This window comes from Macaca mulatta, chromosome 7, assembly GCF_049350105.2.
Source record: "Macaca mulatta isolate MMU2019108-1 chromosome 7, T2T-MMU8v2.0, whole genome shotgun sequence".
Lineage (NCBI taxonomy): Eukaryota > Metazoa > Chordata > Mammalia > Primates > Cercopithecidae > Macaca > Macaca mulatta.
This window is the reverse complement of record NC_133412.1, coordinates 121,524,140-121,543,091: the sequence shown is the minus strand read 5'-3', so window position 1 is coordinate 121,543,091 and position 18,952 is coordinate 121,524,140. Positions and strand designations below refer to the sequence as shown.

The window sequence follows — 18,952 nt, the reverse complement described above, 5'->3', positions numbered from 1 at the left end:
CTTAAACCACTGGGGCAAGATAGATTTTAAAATAAATGATGCTGAAAAACCGTAGCCATATAAATAAAATTTGGCCCATACCTCATGCCATATAAAAGAGTAAACTCCAAATAACTTAGGTATCTAAAAGTAAAAAGAAAACCTTGCAAATACTAGAAGAAACTTAGGCAAATTACTCTTTAACAATGGTATAGAACTCTGAGTCAAATCCAAAGGAAATGAAAGAAAGAGCTATAAATCTGATTCCCTGAACAAATACGTTGCAAAGTGAATCATAAACAAGGCAAAATACTGTTGACAACTAGGAGATAATATTCATAGGCTATACCACAGACACAGGGTTGATATCCTTACTATTTAAAGAACTCCTAAAAATTGAAGGACAGCGCTTACTTTGGTAGGACATATACAAAAATTGGAATGACACAGAAAAGATTATCATGGCGCCTATGCAATGCTGAAGTATTTGTGAAGTATTCCATATTTTTCTGGCTCTGAAGTAGAATTCAGAATGGATAGGTACAAAGTTAATTGAACTACAGAAATACATTCTAACCCAATGCAAGGAAGCTAAAAATCAAGATAAGAATTGAACAAGCTGACAGACAAAATAGTATCGAGAAAAGTAACTGAACTGACAGAGCTGAAACACACAAGAATTTCATAATGCAATTACAAATATTAATAGCAGAATAGCCCAAGCAGAGGAAAGAATGTCTGAGCTTGAAGAATGACTTTCTGACATAAGATAGGCAGACAAGAATAGAGAAAAACAAATGAGAATGAATGAGCAAAACCTCTTAGAAGCATGGGATTATGCAAACAGACTGAATCTACAACTGATTGCTGCACTTCAAAGAGATAGGGAGAATGTAACCAACTCAGAAAACATATTTCAGGATGTCATCCAAGAGAATTTCCCCAACCTAGCTGCAGAGGCCAACATTCAATTCAGGAAATGCAGAGAATCCCTGTAAGATGCTTCACAAGAAGATCATCACAAAGACATATAATTATCAGATTCCCCAAGGTCAAAATGAAAGAAAAAAAAATGTTAAAGGCAGCTAGAGAGAAAGACCAGGTCACACACAAAGGGAAGCTCATCAGGCTAAGAGTGGACCTCTCAGCTGACACCCTACAAGCCAGAAGAGACTGGGGGTCAATATTCAACATTTTTAAGAAAAGAAATTCCAACCCAGAAGTTCATAAGCTGAGGAGAAATTGGATGCTTTTTAGACAAACAAGTGTTGAGAAATTTGTTACCACAGACCTGCCTTACAAGGGCTCCTGAAGGAAGCACTAAATATAAAAAGGAAACACCGACACCATTACTAGTCATTACAAAACACATTGAAGTGCACAGACCAGTGACATTATAAAGTAAATACGTAAGTCTGCAAAATAGCCAGTTAGCATTGTGATGACAGGATCAAATCTTCACACAACAATACTAACCTTAAATATAAATGTGCTAAATGCCCCAATTAAAAGACACAGACTGGCAAGTGGGATAAAGTCCTAAAATCCTTTGGTATGCTGTCTTCAAAAGACCCATCTCACATGCAATGACACACATAGGCTCAAGATAAAGGGACAGAGAAAAATCTACCAGGAGAATGGAAAACAGAAAACAGGGTTGCAATCCTAGTTTCTGACAAAACAGATTTAAACCAACAAATGTCAAAAAAGACAAAGAAGGCCATTACATAATGGTTAAAGGTTCAATTCAACAAGAAGATCTAACTATCCTAAATATATATGCACCCAACACAGGAACATTCAGATTCATAAAGCAAGTTCTTAGAGATCTTCAAAGATACTTAGACTCCCACACAATAATGGTAGGAGAATTTAACACCTCACTGACAATATTAGACATATCTTTGAGGCAGAAAATTGATAAAGATATTCAGGACCTGAACTCAACACTGGATCAAAAGGACCTGATAAATATTAAAATAACTCTCCACCCAAAAACAACAAAATATACCTTCTCGTTGCTACATGGCACATATTCTAACATCAATCATGTAATTGGGAGTAAAACACTCCTCAGCAAATGCAAAAGAACTGAAATCATAACAGTCTTTCAGACCATAGCACAATCAAATTACTGATTAAGACTAAGAAATTCACCCAAAACTATACAATTGAATGGAAATTGAATAATCTGCTCGTAAATACCTGTTATTTAGGTCAATAATAAAATTAAGGCATAAATCAAGAAGTTTTTTTAAACTAATAAGAACAAAATTACAACATACCAGAATCTTTGAGACACAGTTAAGGCAATGTTAAGAGGAAAGTTTATAGCATAAATGCCCACATCAAAAAGTCAGAAAGATGTCAAGTAAATAACCTAATATTACAACTAATAAAACTAGAGAAGCAAGAGCAAACAAATCCCAAACCTAACAGAAGACAGAAAATAACAAAAATCAGAGGTGAACTGAAGGAGATTGAAACACACAAAAAAACTCATTCAAAAGATCGGTAAATCCAGGAGATTGTTGTTTTTGAAAAAATTAATAAAATGGATAGACTGCTGGCCAGACTAATACAGAAGGAACGAAGATTCAAATAAACACAGAAACAAGGGGGATATTAACACTGACCCCACAAAAATATAAATAATCATCAGAGAAGATTATGAACACTTCTATGCACATACATAGGAAAATCTACAGGAATGGTTAAATTCCGGGACACATACACCCTCCCAAGACTAAATCAGAAAGAAAATGAATCCCTGAACAGACCAATAATGAGCTCTGAAATTGAAGCAGAATAAATGGCCTACCAACCAAATAAAGGCCCAGGACCAGATGAATTCACAGCTAAATTTTATCAGAAGTACAAAGAGAGCAGGTACCATCCCTACTGAAACTATCCCAAAAAATTGAGGAGAAGGGATTCCTCCCTAACTCATTTTACGAGGCCAGCAATATCCTGATACCAAAAACGGGCAGAGATGGGACAAAAAAAAAGAAAACTTCAGGCCAATATACTTGATGAACATCAATGCAAAAATTCTCACCAAAATACTAGCAAATCAAATACAGCAACAAATCAAAAAGCTTATTCATGACAATCAAATAGGCTTTATCCCTGTGATGCAAGCCTGGTTCAACATACACAAATCAATAAATGTGATCCACCACATAAACAGAACTAAAGACAAAACCTATATGATTATCTCCATAGATGAAGAAAAGGATTTCAATAAAATTCAATATCCACTCGTGTTAAAAACTCTCAATAAATTAGAAATTGAAGGAACATATCTAAAAATAATAAGAGCTATGTATGATAAACTCACAGCCAACATTGTATTGAATGGACAAAAGTTGGAAGCATTCCGCTGGAAAACTGCCACAAGACAAGAATTCTCTCTCTTACCGCTCCTATACATCAGAGTATTGGAAGTCATGTCCAGGGCAATCAGGCAACAGAAAGAAATAAAGGCATCCAAATAGGAAGAGAGGAAGTCAAACTACCCCTGTTTGCAGATGACATGATACTATATTTAGAAAACTTGATAGTCTCATTCCAAAATATCCTTATACTTCAGCAAATTTGTAGGATACAAAATTAATATGCAAAAATTACTAGCATTCCTGTACATCAACAACAGTCAAGCTGAGAGCCAAATCAGAAATTAACTTCCATTCACAATTGCCACAAAAAGAATAAAATACAGGAATACAGCTAACCAGGGAGATGAAGGATCTCCACAAGGATAACTATGAACCACTGCTCAAAGAAATCAGAGATGACACAAACAAATGGAAAAGCATTCCATGCTCATGGATAGTAAGAATCAGTATCGTTAAAATGGCTATACTACCCTCAACAATGTAAAGATTCAATATTATTCCTGTTAAACTACCACTGAGATTCTTCACAGAACTAGAAAAACTATTTAAAAATCCATATGGAAACAAAAAAGAGCCAGAATAATGAAGGCAATCCTAAGCAAAAATAATAAAGCTGAAAGCATCACGCTACCTGTCTTCAAACTATATGATGGGGCTACAGTAACCAAAACCTCATGGTACTGGTATAAAAACAGACATGTGTATCAATGGAACAGAATAGAGAACCCAAAAGTAAGACCACACACCTACAACTATTTGATCTTCAACAGACCTGATAAAAACAAGCAATGGGGGAAGGGTTTCCTATTTAATAAATGGTGCTGGGGGAACTGACTAGCCATATGAAGAATATTGAAATCGGACACCTTCCTTACACCATATATAAAAATTAACTCAAGATGGAGTAAAGACTTAAATGTAAAACCCAAAACTATAAAAACCCTGGAAGACAGCATAGATAATACCATTCAGGACATAGGCACAGTCAAAGGTTTCACGACAAAGATGCCAAAAGCAATTGCAACAAGAGCAAAAATTGACAAACGAGATGTAATTAAACTAAAGAGGTTTGACACAGCCAAAGAAACTAACAGAGTAAACAGACAACCTAGAGAATGGGAGAGAATTTTTGCTAACTGTGAATCTAACAAAGCTCTTATATCCAGCATCTATCAGGAACTGAACCAAGTTTTGCAAGAAAAAAATCAACCCCATTAAAAATTGGGCAAAGGACATGAACAGACACTTTTCAAAAGAAGACATATTGCAGCCAATGATTATATGCAAAAAAGCTCAACATCACTGATCATTAGAGAAATGCAAATCGAAAACGGTGAGATACCATCTCACATCAGTTAGAATGGCTATTATAAAAAGGTCAAAAAATGATAGGTACTGGAGAGATTGTGGAGAAAGAGGAATGCTTATGCAATTTTGGTAAGAGTGTAAATTAATTCAATGATTGTAAAAGACAATGCGGTGATTCCTCAGAGACCTAAAGTCAGAAATACCATTTGACCCAGCAATCCCATTACTGGGTATGTATGCCTGAAAATATAAGTTGTTCTGTTATAAAGACACATGCATTTGTATGTTCATTGCAGCACTATTCACAATTTCAAAGACATGGAATCAACCTAAATGCTCATCAATGACAGATTGTATAAAGAAAATGTGGTAAGTTTGTTAGCAGTGGAATATATCCGAGCCATGGGGCACCAAAATATGTTACCAGCAGTTAATGCATATGGGTCTGCAGCAGCCTCAGTTCTTGCCTCCTCAGAAGAAAGAATTTGACTGAGGGGCAGAAGGATAAAGGAGAGACCCATGCAAGTTTTAGAGCAGGAGTGAAAGTTATTGAAAAGATTTAGAGCAAGAATGAAAGGAAATAAAGTAAACTTGGAAGAGGGCCAAGTAGGCAACCTGAGAGATCAACTGTACTGTGTTTGACCTTTGACTTGAGGTTTTATACATTGGCATATTTCCATGGTCTTGAATCCCTTCTCCCCTGATTATTCCCTTGGGTTGGGCTGTCCACATGTACAGTGGCCTCTTAGCACTTGGGAGGGGCCGCATGCACGTGTGATTACTGGAGTTGTACGCATGCTCACTTGAGGCGTTCTTCCCTTACCAGTCCAGCATTCCTAGAGGAAGGTCAAATACCAGTTAAACTCTGCCATTCTTCCATTTTAGTGTGCATTCTTGAGCATGCTTGAGCCCACTTGCCCAACTCCCAAGACCTTGTTGAGAAGATGCTGATCACCAGTTTTAGGTTTTCTCTATCTATTGGGAGATAGCCTTTTCCTGGTGCAGGCTGTGAACAGTTATTATTTTAGAGAGACAATTAACAACCACCTGACGGTCACCTGATGGTTGCCTGACATTCCTGGTGGGGATGTGGGGAGCCCTCTCCTCCCCTGCTCATGCCCAACTAGCCATCTACTGTCACACATATACACAATAAAATACTATGCAGCCATAAAAATGAATGAGATCATGTCCTTTGCAGGGACATGCATGAAGCTGGAGGCCATTATCCTTAGCAAAATAATACAGAAATAAAAAACCAATACTATATGTTTTCCCTCATAAGTGGGAGCTAAATGATGAGAACACATGGACACATAGAGAGGAACAACACACACTGGGGCCTATCAGAGGTTTCAGGGTGGGAGGAGAAAGAGGATCAGAAAAAATAACTAATAGGTACTAGACTTAATGTCTGGGTGATGAAATAATCTGTACAATAAGCCCCCATGACACAAGTTTACCTATATAACAAACCTGCACATGCACCCCTCAACTTAAAAGTTGAAAAAAGTTGATGGACGAAGTCAAAAATCTCATATTGAGTTGTCAGTTGAATATAGGTATTCTAAAGTGAGCAGTGGCTTAAATATCAATATTTAAACTATATGAAACTATTAAATATCATTTAAACTATGAAATGAAAAGAAATCACCTAGGGAGATAATATGCATATAGAAGGCCTAAGATGACTGAGGTGTGTGTATTCAAGCATAAATATGGTAGAAGAGAAAGAAGGAAATATAATTGAGAAAGAATAGCCATTTGATTAAAAATTTAAATACATCTTACTTTTTTTTTTCCATCTTAACACCAGGAAATGGCTTAGAAGTGAATTCTATAAAATGAAGACGTGAGACACTGTTATTATAACAAAGTAACTTACTGAGAAATGTATTCTTCAAGCATAAATTGTTATTTTGTATCATTTAAACAAACAACCATGATCATTTTTGAGTTGAATTAATGATTTTGAAACGTAATTAAACTAAATTAACTTGTGTAATACCTAAATTATGGCTCCTACAATGAGGCATACTAACTCTCCACAACATTATTCTCTGTGAATAATTAAGTGCCTGTTGGAAACATTTAGGAAATTATCATCTTCTCACTGCTGTACAGAAATTCCTGAAGACACAGCTTTTTAAAATACAAAACTTATTTCTAGAAGAAAACAAATGCCCAAGTAGCATGGCTTATTAACTAATACATTTTAATTATGGAAAAGTCTTTTCCCAAAACCATTGAAATCAGTTATTGAGTGAAGAATATAAACTCCTTGACCAGTATTTAATCTATGCTGTCTCACACTTGGTGGCTCATGTTAAAATGCTGTGACAATAAATAGAGCTTGCTGTGTTTGACACCCTATTTAGAGTAGCTAAGGCGAATACAGGAACATTTACGGCTTTTAGTCATTAACATGAAATGATTGATCAGCAGTATTACTGGAGTGCTAGTCATTTAAATATAAAAACACTTTGAAGTTTCTAATTTTAGAAGGAAATAATTGAGTAAACAGCCGAGTTAATCATTGTGGATACCTTAGTGTCAAGACAGACAATTTGTAATTTTGAAAAACAGTCGTATGATATAATAAGAAATCTCATCAAGTTAATGTGATTTGTTTTCTGAAATGTTATTTAAGTGGAAACTAAACTTGAGTCACTTTGACACAGATTGAGTCTAGCAAATAAAAGAAAGAAAGCCGACTTACTTCCAAATTTAAAGACACTCATCATTTGTACTTGTCCTTACAGGAGGCAATTCATCACTCCAGGAATGTGTCTTTGTATTCATCATCCCGTAATGTTTCTAGTAACCAAACTTATTCATACTGAATGGCTGGGATGTTTTTAAATGCAATGTTTACTTGTTGTTATGTTTAGATTAGAAAGTAAGATTAGGGAAGGTGCATATTCAATCTCATGGTCAAAGAATTAGAGAAAGGTTGGGAGAATCAGAGACAGACATTTTAGTCATTTTTAAAAGCCTCTAAGAAAGTTGTAATGAAACCATTTTTTTTTCTGTAATTTTAAAGAGTGAAGATTCACTGAATTTCTCTAAACTTTATTTGTAGAGGTTAAATATGTATTTATATAGATGTAGATGTATTATCAGCACTTCAGAAATCCTATCTCTACTTTCTTCATTGTTTCCCTTCATTTTAGGGTCTCTCTTGCTTTTATATTCTACCTATTAGGTCTAGGAAGAAAGAAATCTGTTGAACACACTGATGGAAATTCTTATATGACTATTCCTGAGAGTAAACAATTTTTAAAAGAGGAGTTGAAATAATTAATTCTTAACCTAAATTAATATAACTCTTCAAATTCAGAATAAAGGAACACCAGGATATACAAGGATAACCACAAAACTAGATAATAATTTTGAGGGAATGTTTATATAATGAAATTAGTCTAATATAGATTGTTTATTCCATCCAGAATACCAGATTAGAGAAACTAGAGTATCATTTAAAAGGATTTAAAAGGCAAAATTTGGAATCTCATAGAACAGTTTTTCACAAAATGTGTTAAAACACAGATAACGAAAAAGTTTTACAGATCTCACCTAAAAATAATTTCATTAATGGCCAATCCAGTTACAGTTAAAGCATTACTGAAAACATCAATATTTTTTATATGAGTTTGTATTGAATTAACCCAAGTTATACTGGAAAATAGTAAGAAAATTTCGTGTGAACTGTTTTCATTTTTTTCAATGACAAACTCTGATGAAAATAAAAATTTGAGAGCGCTAACAACTTTACAATGGCCAAGGTCTCTTAATATTCCCACCCCAAATATCCACTTGTCTGTCCACCCATAAGTTTATGGCTCAGCGTCCAAATATAAATAATGTTATGAATATACAGTATGGTTATAAATAAATGAGAAATAAATAACTAATGAAACAACAGGTTGTTAACATGTTAAAATATTGGGAGGCAGAACAAATGTAGGTAGCCCATACGTTATGAGGAAATTATTCTCCTCAATTTTATTTTAAAATGACTCTAGAACATGAAAATCATCTTCTTGTGGAAACAATGGTGGTTAGGTTGTCACAGAAGCAATTTTTCTTATATACCTGCAAGACAATTTATTTCTCAAATTCCATTTGGGAGTCCAGAAATACACTTCAGCCCCTACAGGAGAATGACTAATAATCTATTTTGATAGCTGTGAAAACAGTAGGCTGTACAGGATTTATATACATTTCTGTGCCTAGAAATTTGTTTCCTTAATATTTGTGTAAGGGGAAGCAAGCTTGGACTCACTTCTTGGGGTTTTATACTGCGCATGCCTATGAGGTGGGTGTAAGAGGTCATGTTTGCACATGTTTGCATAACAAACTACCTATATTTCAAAGTAGTCTTAATTGTTCTTTGTTCCTGCAGCTGATTAAGTTCAAATAGCTTGACCAAATGTATGCTAAAGAATACTTGTACTGAATGAAGCATGTATCATGAGCAATGAAAAGCCCTGACACTATAGATTTGAATTTTCTGGTTTTCCAAAGGTACAATATGTGGTCATGATGAAACCTTTCTGCTGGTACATTTTAATTATGTTAGGAAGGCATGGCCCTTGGAAGTTGGGACGGAGTTCATTGTCCACAGAATTTTACACTTGGCTTTTGTCCTGAGTTGTCCAGCAAAGGCTCTTATTAATATCAATTTTCCTGACAGCTTTCATAATGTAGTCGCATTAATACTAGGAACTGGACTGTGATCACTGATATAAACTACTAAAGTGTTGTCAGAGAGCAGTGACTTTGGATCATTTACAGAGATTTAACACAGTGAAGAAAATTAACCTCATCAAGAATTGAACTCGTGTATGAAGTAAGGAATACATTTATTACTTCATAGTAAAAAGAAATGATTTGCGAAAGAATATGATTCCATGGTTCTCATTGACTTTTGAGTATGAAAGCATGGGATTTATTCCATAATTTCTATTGATGTGTGTGACCTCAGGCAAATAATTTTCTTGGCTGTTTCTTGAATATCCTATCAGAAGCAAGGTAAATGAAGATTATTTAAAATAATGTGTGTAATCCTCAATAAAATATCTTACCTTGATTACAAGGCTTAGTGAAGCATTTTCTTTCTAAGACCTGTGGCAAAACATCGTTGTATTCTTAAAGGAAAAATAGATATTTCTAAGTATTCCATGAACATAAAAATGTAGTAATACATGAAATAGCTCTCAAATTCCCATTTTTTTTGTAAGTATTCTTTATTGTTCAACAACTATTTATTTATTTATGTATTTATTTATTTATTTATTTATTTTGAGACAGAGTCTCACTTTGTCGTCCAGGCTGGAGTGCAGTGGTGAGATCTCGGCTCCCCCTCCTGAGTTTACACCATTCTCCTGCCTCAGCCTCCCGAGTAGCTGGGTCTACAGGTGCCCACCACCACGCCCAGCTACTTTTTTGTATTTTTTACAAAATACAGAAAGAGATGGGGTTTCACCGTGTTAGCCAAGATGGTCTATGATCTACTGGCCTTGTGATCCGCCTGCCTCAGACCCCCAAATTGCTGGGATTACAGGCATGAGGCACTGTGTTCAACAACTTTTAATATACTATGTGAATATATTCTTAGGTTTCTTTTCATAAGAACTCTGAGTTTCAACTTAGTGATTCATAGATCTACTACAAAGAGATAGGCTTGACCTTCTCTGACCATAGAAAAAAGCAGAGAATTAATCTAAGATCCAAGCCACTATAATTACTAGAATTCCCAGCCCCCTTATATGCTACTAGTCTTCTCTTTTGCCAGTTGAAGATCCCTCCAACAGACATCCTGACACTTAAGGAGGTGAAGCAATACAGATTTGGAAAAATTGATTAATTGGCATGAAGAAGAACTAAACCAGTAAATTTTTTTTTTAAAGTTTCTATCAATTACCAATTTCGTCTATAACCTAACATCTTTTTACAATCTCAACTTCTGTTTGCTGCACACATTCCTACAAAATCAGATCTTTTTCTTGGATGAAACCACCACAATAATTGTTATTGTGTCACCACTCGTTATTCTTTATTTCACTTATATCAGGATTTTTGTCTTATAGTATTATTGACATGAAGGGACTCATACTATCCAGACAATCAGGAGTGGCTATGTCAAGCACAGTGATTACCCGAACACCACTGCTTCCATTAGTGAGACCTTCTGTTCTTGGCTCATCCCCCTTATCCTTGTGCATTTCAGAAGCATTTTAGTAGCATTTTGTGTCTCTTTATCTAGGAACATCTCCTCCTTGACCAAGGCAACTTCACTGAGTAGACCTGACAACCATGGCTTAATTTTTCACCAGGCCATATTGACCCTAACTTTCCAAACTAGTAAATTTTATTTTCATTATTTCAATAGAAAAGTAAAAATAATCTCAATCTCATTAAACTTAAAAAGAACTTTGACCAAATGCAATAATTATTCTAATTCTTATACATCAAAATTATAGTTTCATTTTCCCAAAAGTATTATTCTTATGTTAAACAATGAAATACAATACAAAAAGAAAAAAAACATTTTTATTCCATAGGTCCCATTACTTAGTTTCCAGGGAAATAATAAATTATTACTTATTTGATGTAGAGTAATATTAATACTAAGCACATCCTCAAACTCATTGTGCTAAGACTTGCTCTTAGAAATTTAGGATTCTAAGTGGAGTCTTCAAAATAACCTGTTATGGGTTCCTTGCCCTAGCTCTGCTCAAGAGGTTCATATTGCTCAAGAGGTTCAATTTGCACTGTCTTGTAATTTATAAGAAAAAACATAATTATATTTACCAAACTCACCAATAATATAAATAAGAAAATATCAATACATACAGTTATAAGAATTATTCTGGAAATAATTCTCTGTTTATTGAAAAAGTAAAATGTCAAATCAGCAGGTCTTTTCATACATTTTCCATTTGGTTTATCCTATTGAAATTGACTAGTAGGACTTGCTAGATAAATAAATTAAAAAATGTTTCATACTTCCAATTTTATTTAAAAGAAATAAAAATTAACACAATAATAACAATAGTAATAATCACAGTAAACTGCTTGTATTTTGTATTGTTTTCAAATATGGGGGAAAATAATAGGTAAACTATGTTTGTAGAGCTCATTTTTTATGACAGTATGCTTAGCATTTTTAGAGTTGCTGAATTAGGACTACAGAAAATGGATCAATTACTACGCAGCTTAGAGTCACAAGGATAAATGTTAAATTGTCACCTTATAATTGCAGAGATAATTAGGACATGTTTAATTTGATGATTATTGTCATTTCCTGATTGAGCATACAGTGGAAGGATATCAACAACCTTTTTCAGTCAGAAAGGTATCAACACCCTTTAATCTTTTTTAACAAGAAGACCCATATATATTCAGGCCAGCATACTCTCTGCTCTTTTGTCCATGAAAAAACTGAGAAAAAGAGCAACTCTAAGGCAAAGCTGCAGGTAAGAATATGGAAGGAAAGCTATTCTACCTGAGCCCTGAGAGTTCTGTCTTCTCCTATCCATAGTAGATGTTATAAAGAGTAACATAATTGGCCAGCTGCACCCTTCATGGTAGAAAAGATAATGTTTTTGATGTCCTTCCATTTTTTTCTGAGGGTTTGCTGCCTAAAGCATAGCTGCAGTTGTATGATATGTGTCAAACCTAAAGTCATATGTGTAGGAGGGTGTCCTGGGAGAAGGAACGAGAGCCACCCTCAGCATGGAAATGACCTGACTGGAATTTGTGAAGCCTGCTTCTCATTTGTTCCTCTGGCTTTTAAAAGTAACAGGATATTGTTCTTCGACAGGTGACAAGCCTAGCTGCAGGCAAGAAAATGAACTGGAAGTAAAAATAATTTTCTTTCCTTTTCCATAGATGGAGATCTTTTGTACTGTCTTGAACTTATGAACTGAGTTAAGATAGATATGAGTAATAGATTTTGATTTGTTTCAGGGATAAGATAATTAAGAATAAAAATATTGCTATCTTTAAAATGACTTGATGAGATATACATATGTGTACACACACATGATTGTGTGCACATTCACAATCAATACATTTAATTGAAACTGTGGGTAATAATAAGTTTGGCAGATCTTAATTCCTATCTATCTAATCTCTGAGCTGCCCAAACTGCAGACGACAGTAAATACACTTTGGTCATGACAGTGATTTAGCTCTTTTGGAGTTTGTCCACTATTCCATACTAGTCAAAATCGGAAGTCTGTCCTTGTAAGACTAATATGTACATCCAGCAAAATAGATATGAACAGATTTAATCATCTTTTCCCTTACTAATGGTTTTCCATTTTAATTAGAATGAAACCAGCCCAGAAGGTCAGTTGTGAACTTTTTCTGTGTCTCTTCTCCCGGAGCACCTCTTTCCTCCCTCCACTACCCGTCTATGTTTTCTTGCTTTCTCTGATCTAGTCACATTGACATTTTGCCCATCAAAAGGGCCAAGGCCATTCTCTCCTCTGCCTGGAATGTTCTTCAGATCCAGGTATGGCCAGCTGCCTGTCAGTCACTTCTCACCTTCAACAGCACTTACTCCAGGGAGGCTTCCTGCACGACCTATCTAAAATGTCCCCAAACCTAGCCATTCTCTAACAGAAACTTTCTCTTCTAGATGGCACTTGTCCTCCAAGAGCTTCTTTTCTTATTTACTCATTTTATTTTCTGATTTCCTGCACGTTCAACTCCACATTTGAGCTCCATGAGGGAAAGACTGCCTATCTTTTTTACTCCAGGGTTCTCATAGGGTGAACCCTCAAATAATGATGAACCAGAGATTTGATCACATACATATCTGATATTTGCGAGAACAATTAATTCCTAATCAGGAGTTCTTATTTTTGAATAAAGAAGTCATAGAAAGAGCATTGCTAAATGCAGCAGAACAATGAGATGATTTCATAAAACTATGGTAAATATGTGATATTTCATAAATCTTTTCAAATAAGATGTGATATTTCAAAGTAACCTACAAATCATCCCCGCCTATTTTAACTCAACACAAAGCTTTAAGGATTATAAAGGTACACACACATCTTGTAGAATGATTCAAAATACTTTTTTTCAGTGCCAGAAGAGATTGGTAAATACTATTTATTACATTCAAGCCATGTAATAAAATAAATAATTGATCTCATAGTTTTCTTTTTTAAAACAAAGAACAATAGGGCAACATATATTCAACTGGATAAATGTAATCAGCATTGCCAGATGCAATTTTAACATTTGCTTGATTTATTTCCATGTCAGACTGTGTTCATCTATGTCTGTTCTAGGTCTAAATAGCATAACAGACATAACAATGCAAGTGTCTTTAAATCTTAGTTCTCTTTAACTTGATCTGATTGTAATAGATCCCATTCCTGTCTCTAGAACTCTAGTCTGCCTGCAAAACACACCTCATCCTTTGCATGTAATCTAATCTCCTCAATGATTTCAATGATACAGAACTGATCATATCTGTCCCATTAATAATATAAATTCATTCTCCTTGTCATTTTTATGACAAATTCCTTATTGTAGTACAAAATCTATTCAAGACTTGAACCTTTCTCCCTCACATGTCCTACTTCAAATCGTAACATTCTGACCATCCTTCATGCCCTTAGTCTCTATGTATCTGGAAATAGTATTTATTCTGTCTTAGCATGTTCTACCAATTCTCATCTCTCCCAGATTTGTGTGACTAATTCCTAGTCAGCATTCAAGCCTTAGCTCTGTTATCTTTGTGTGTGTGTGTGTGCGCATCCTTCTCTGAGCCCTGTAAGGACTCTCTCTAATAGCCTTTACGTCTTTCTAACTAAGCTCCATTGGGCTGTTTAATAATGGTCAGTTTGCTCTCCTATCTGCATCATAGGATTTTGAAATTCTTGAGCAAAAGAGACTTCCTTCCTTCCTTCCTTCTTTCCTTCCTTCCTTTTCTTTTTCTTTTTTTCTTTTTCTTTTCTTTTCTTTTCTTTTCTTTTTTTTTAAGATGGATTCTGGCTCTGTCATCCAGGCTCTGGAGTGTGATGTCACGATCTCAGCTCACAGCAATCTCAGCTCACAGCAACCTCAGCCTCCCGGGTTCAAGCAGTCCTCCTGCCTCAGCCTCCTGCGTAGCTGGGAGTACAGGTGCACGCCACCATACTCATCTAATTTTTGTATTTTCAGTAGCGACAGGGTTTCACCAGACTGGTCACAAACTCCTGACCCCGGGTGATCTGCCCACCTTGGTTCCCAAGGTGCTGGGATTACAGGCATGAGCCACTGTGCCCAACCTAAAAGAGATTTTTTACTTATATGTTACTTCCCTAGCATAGTACTTGAAACATGATAGATTTCTCATTAATACATTTTTGAATAAATTGGCCAAAAGATTTAAAAAGTGAATAATTTTGAATTCAATATATTGGCCTTTAAGCTCCAAGAAGGTAGCTACTCTTCTGTCTAGTTCACTGGATCTACTGGATCTAGCAGAGGTCTGGCACATAGATAGAGTTTAATAAATACATGTTAAATAAATGGACAAACTGATTTAACCTTAGGCAATACGCAGTTGTGATTATACAGTTCAAGTGACTCCCTCAATGTGGAAAGTCTATCCGTTAGGATAGCAAAGTGGCTAAAAGTGTAAAGTCTGCATTTGGGGCTAATTACTTGATGTTTTTCTAAGTTAACTTGTTTTCAAAATTTATAGAATTTTTTGAAGATTAAAGATGGTGGTCACTATATAGCTTTTGGTCTATGGTCTGGCACTTAAATGACCAACTGAGGTAAGATATTATCAATGCTACTTTTAAAAACATCACTTTTCTTCTTCCTACTTATACCTGCACTGCTAGATGAGAAAGAGGTAGAAACTTTAACATGATAAGGATAAAGAAGAAACAATGGGGATGATTAATGATCAAATGATACACTTTCTTAACTTCTCTAAGTGAGTAATGCCTTCACAAAGTCACAAGTACACCATTGTATTTTGATATATAAACACATTATGTATTAGAATTAGTATATTTGCAGTACATCTTTACAAATGGAATGCCACTAAGTTTAGCCAAATGTATATTTTAATATAAATAGAAAATAATCAGTGACAGTAGTAAATATTGAGAATATAAATTCTTATGCCCAAATGAATATGAATTGCCAGGCCAGCCACATATCAGCAATGGGATCCAAGAATTCTCAAGTAAAATGTTTATTGCCTCCAGCCTCAAATTCATGACATTAATTTTCTAATTAAACATGGTTGTCTCATGCATTTTGTGTTGCTACAATCTGATTCTGCACTAAACCGGTTCAAATTGTTTTATGTTTTCAGTCTTTTGATTCATTGATACGCATTAGACAACATGCTCTTTTCCTTTCCGGCACAACTAGATATCAAAGCTTTCATTTGTATTCCACACAGTTTGGACAGCAATCTGGATTTTCTGTCAACATTCCATGATAATATGTTCACGAGACTCATTCTCCAGAATGTCAGGGATATTTATAAACTTGACTGGCAAGAAGGGCCTATGTGACTTTGACAGTGTTCTAACAATTGTTTGCAATATTTACGAACGAGTCATCTCATAGGCACCCTGCCATCACAGAAGCTGATTGCTCATTGGGCTCACACAGTGATGATAATAAATAGCCCATGTATAAAAAAAGGTTAACACAAACTTTGCTATTGTCATGTAAATTGCCCTACCAGATTTTGAGATACCTATACTTGAATCGCTAGCACAGATTTTGTGTGTCCCCCTCCCCCACAAATATACTAACTTACTATTTATCTTAAAAGAAGTACATTCTAGATAAAATTATAACATGAGAAAAGTACTTATTATCTCTTTTCTCAAGTTTCTTCTGTGACTTACATGAATTCCCTAGGTTGGGAAAGAAAATTATAGGAAAAAGGAAGGAATTTAAAGGAATCTTAAGCTATCAATGAAGCCTTCTACATCAGGCATGATAAAGTTCTCTGAACTACAAGGTAAGTGTGTTATCGGGAGGGAATGGAGAAGGAAGACTTTGAACCCATCAAAAATCCCATTACATATATTTTTCTATTTCTGCATATGGAAGTTGACTCTCATGACGATTGCTACACTAAACAAAATACTAGAACTTTCCATCGATCACTTTTCCTTACCCTACTGTACACTCTTTCCCCTCTTACACCCAACTTGTTGGCTCTCTATTAGGGCCTTTAAATGATGTCTCTATTTGGAAAAAAAGATTTCTTTTTATTAGATAATTTTCAATGATTCTTTTCAAGAACAAACTTTCCTTGTTTTTTCCTGGTCTACTGATATCAGGAAAGTGTAAGAAACAATGGTAGCAAAAAATATAACCTCTAGATCTGAATAAGATATAAGAGAACAGTGTTTTTACCAAAAGGAAAACATAATATGAATATATGAAATATCAAGATTAATATATCTTACATTATGGTAAAATAAATTTACTGGTTTACATAGCAGAAAATAAAAGTTGAGCAAAGGATTGATTTGATAAACATATCCAGAAAAGTAAAAAAAAGTTTAGAAACGTGGAATTTATGAAGAAGTTAAATTTTGTATCAGGACATGTGTTGTATTTTAAAATGTAAAATATTCAGTGTCTCTGGAACAGAGAATAAAACAAATGAAGTAAGTAAAGACATGATAGAGCAAATATTTCCTTTTCCAAGAAAACCAAGAGCCATGTCTAAAACCAGCATACAATGTTATAAGTAAATTTTGTCCGAATAGTTCTGATAATAGAATATATAGAGATATAGAGATATTATTAATTATATAATATTATTATTTGATATAATTAATAATCTCTCAAGCACACAAAGTGAACAAATAAGCAAAGGCAGCAAACAAAATAAGTTTCCTGTGAAAGAATAAAAGTGAAGATTGTTGAAGGCTGCTTTATGATTTAAATGCACGAAGAAAATGGAGTAAACTCTAATACTTACAAAGCTTCAGTTGGTGTGGAAGCCGTGATATAGTTCATGTGTGAAGGCAACAAACAAAAAGATATTTTCAGATAGACAAGTATTCAGAAAACAAAAAGTTGTTTTCTGAATAAAATGTTTCATGTATGTTATTAGAATTCTGAAAGATGAATCAAAATAGGAAACTTAAAATTGGAAAGTAATGGCTACGAAAGACTAGACATAAATAATGAGGTTTTTAAAGATAGAAATAAGAATGAATAGGGTTACATGCTCAGAAATAAGAATAAATAGAGTTACAAGTACAGGTGTTCTTTAAAGTGTGGTGTGTGGGGGTATGTGGTCGTATGAGGGTATGGGAGTGAGCATGTATATGTGCCTCATACATGGCGTTCTTTTGGCAAACCAGTCTTGACTTCCTCTGCAGCCTCTTTCTACCATAATCTAGACTAGGATACCTCTTCTTTCACTTTGTCTGTTAAGTGGCTGCCATCAACTTTCTGTTTTCCATAATTTTTTTGAAAAATGTATTCTATTAGTGCAGCATCCTTTCATTTTTCTTCTTTCAACTGATTTGTCTTTGGTTTCTTCACTTTGTTCCACAGGAATCCTGAGATAGATGGGAAGCAATCTCATTTGTAAATGTGTGGCTATTGAGAACAAGCTAAGACTTCATTTCTTATGCCCTAAAGCACATCCTTCTCTATGTGTGAATTTACAGTTCATTGTAGCAAATCAAACTGATATCAATTTGAAGCATTAAAGTTTTTAATTGAAGTGTAAAATTATATAAAGGACATCTATCATTGAATAATCCATTTTACTTTTTTCAAATTTTTAATTATTTTATAAGAATGAATTTATAATGACATAAGTAATTATTAAAGTTTACTTTCTAATTATGACTGCTATATTGATATAAATTATATTTTAAAAATACTTTAGTTATGCTTAAGCCATATTTGAATTTAAATTGTCTCTAAATAAACAAAAGGATGATTTTATCTCTTGCAGTTCTGTCTGCATCACATTTATTTGAATATACTACTTTTACCTTATGAAAATTTATATATCTAGATACTCACATTGGGTATTTCATGAGAAAGACTATGATACTGGAAATCAGAACTTTTGTGATTTAATTACACGTTTTCAATCTCTGTGCAGAGTGGGCATATTCCTTAGCCTCTCCATACTACAATTTTCTAGTTTGCAAAAATAAAGAACCTAAAGTAATTGATTTGTTGGATCACTTTCTGGTGTAAATTTTTCCAAAGTTTAGGAAAGTAATTTGGTAAGTGTAATATAT

At 34.4% G+C, this 18,952-nt stretch overlaps 1 pseudogene; it reads left to right on the top strand.

Moving 5' to 3' along the window:
* The first annotated feature begins 387 nt into the window (after nt 1–387).
* On the top strand, nt 388–488 carry LOC114679796 (U6 spliceosomal RNA; annotated as a pseudogene).
* Nucleotides 489–18,952: the final 18,464 nt, after the last annotated feature.